The 2,248-nt window shown below is 42.3% G+C and overlaps 1 long non-coding RNA gene across 1 annotated transcript; it reads left to right on the plus strand.

The window, feature by feature from the left end:
* Positions 1-517: 517 nt before the first annotated feature.
* On the plus strand, positions 518-1,547 carry LOC123379402. The gene is made up of 2 exons (XR_006583784.1): positions 518-730; positions 1,257-1,547. It is a non-coding gene; the product is annotated as an uncharacterized LOC123379402 (long non-coding RNA).
* Positions 1,548-2,248: the final 701 nt, after the last annotated feature.

Consider the following 2,248-nt stretch of genomic DNA (forward strand, 5'->3'; position numbering starts at 1 on the left):
AGAGACAGGAGGCAAGGGAAGAAATGACTGGACTATTGCAGAAATTCAGGTTGATATAAAAAAAATAGTGGCGCAATGAAAGTGGAAAGAAAATGATGCATGGGAAAGACACTGAGCAGAGGAACAAACAAGACTTGGTCACCCCAAGAATAAGGGGCAGCAGAAGGAAAAGAGTATACAGTAAGCATATTACTAGTTTATTTTTTAAGTTAGTTTGGGGAACTAGTTGGCTCTTGGGGACTCTTGGGGGAGCTGTGGGGAAAATAATGAGTTCGGTTTTATCTGAATCCTTTTCTTTTTTTTTTTAATGTTTATTTTTGAGACAGACAGAGACAGAGTGTGAGCACGGGTGGGCAGAGAGAAAGGGAGACAGAATCCAAAACAGGCTCCAGGCTCTGAGCTGTCAGCACAGAGCCCGACGCGGAGCTCGAACTCACAAACTGTGAGATCATGACCTGAGTTGAAGTCGTACGCTTAGCCGACTGAGCCACCCAGGTGCCCCTATCTGAACCTTTTTCTATCTGGATTTCAGCTCTCTTAGAAGTTGAAGGTAGAATGTAGAATGGGAGGTAACCATGGGGCAACCCTGGAACTTGAAAATGGCTGTCCCAGAGCTATGCTTAGACAAGTATGCAAAGTAACTTTAAGAGCAGTAATCTTTATCTATAACCTGTGAAAGTACAACACGTTCTCTGAAGAAAGGACAGCTCATTAGAAAGGAGGCTCTTTGGTAAGGAAGTAAACAAAATGGAGAGTCATAGAGACAAAGTTAGAAAGTGCCCACAACACAGTGTTTGGTGTGGCCTAAGGCCTTATGAGGCAGGCCAGTGTGGTTAGCAGATAAGACCCAGTGTGATGATGAATGGAGGTACCAGGCTATTTTAATGTTTTGCCACTTTGTAGTTTGTTCTAATTTTATGCTTACCAAATCAGTCTTCTAGTTATAATTTGGCTCCCCATATGGCTTCTATGCCGGGAGAGAAATTCCTGTGAGTAGCAGCTCTCTTTTCATTGTCTGTCATTAAATTGGAATTCTGGGTAAGAAGCACATGTGTCACTTAGGAGCTTCCACAGTGTTGAGTCATCATCCTCATGATCTGTCCAACCCCGGGGCACAGGCCAAACTGGGTTTCCCCATCCGTAAGGCTGAGGGCCAGTCTCTGCCTGGTGTGACCCACCAGCTCGAGGCCTCACGGTAGGTAGGCAGCGGACCTTCCCTCTCGTATGTTCTGACTTTCCCATGATCTCTTCTCAAGCATGTATACTTCCTGACTCAGAGCACACCAGAGAACAGGAATCAGGAAATCAACAACAAGGCCTCCAATCTCCTAGAGGAACTGTCACACGCCGTGGAAGTAATACCTGGGACATTTTTCCACTTGGGGAGCTCTAAGTCGCCACCCAAATCGTGTTTACTTTGTTAGTTTTGCATGTGTGTGTGGTGTGTGTATGAGGGAGAGATCATAAAAGCTACTCTTAGCCATTATAGAACAAAAAAATACTGAGAAAACAAAAATCAATAAAAACAAGTTAATGTCCCGAGGCAACCCGTTTGCATTTCGGCGTATTTCCTCCTAGGCAATTTCAGTTTTACTTTTAATTTATACGTAATTTTTCAAGCTTCATTATGTGGTTCCCAATTCCACTGCAGATTAGAAATAGCAATTTGGAGAAAGGGACGAGAAAGAAAAGTCACAAAAAGTTGGTAACGTGTTAAAGTGCATAGTGCTCTGGAATCATCTAATTGGCCACCGCCACGCACAGCTCGGTAACTACTGTGGTCCGTCACTGCATTATAATTGGTATCATAATACATTTACAGAAACCAAACCAAAACCAAAAAACAAACCCCCCAAAAACCCAGTAATACATTTACATCATGATGACCTCAAATCATCATTAAATGCTTAAATTGTGTTTTGTATACTTCTGTTAAAAGTCAGGGATATAAGGAATACACTTTTGAACTATATCATTTAAACTGGTTAATATACATAAGGAGTGAAGTGAACCCTTACCTATTTATAAACTGAACTATGCAGAATTCTTCCTTTTCCCTGGGTCCCAAATACATAGACAAGATGTAGCTAAAACTATGGGTTCCTTTCTGGCATCCATTCCATTCTGTTCCATGTTGTAGCAACCATGCTTTTGGTGGGATTGGCCTCACCTCTTGCTTTAGAGAAGGACTCTGCTTGGCCTAAGTTAATCATGATGATCACATCCTCTTGCCCAATAACTGATTCAG

The sequence above is a fragment of the Felis catus genome, chromosome C1, assembly GCF_018350175.1.
Source record: "Felis catus isolate Fca126 chromosome C1, F.catus_Fca126_mat1.0, whole genome shotgun sequence".
NCBI classification, from domain to species: Eukaryota; Metazoa; Chordata; class Mammalia; order Carnivora; family Felidae; genus Felis; species Felis catus.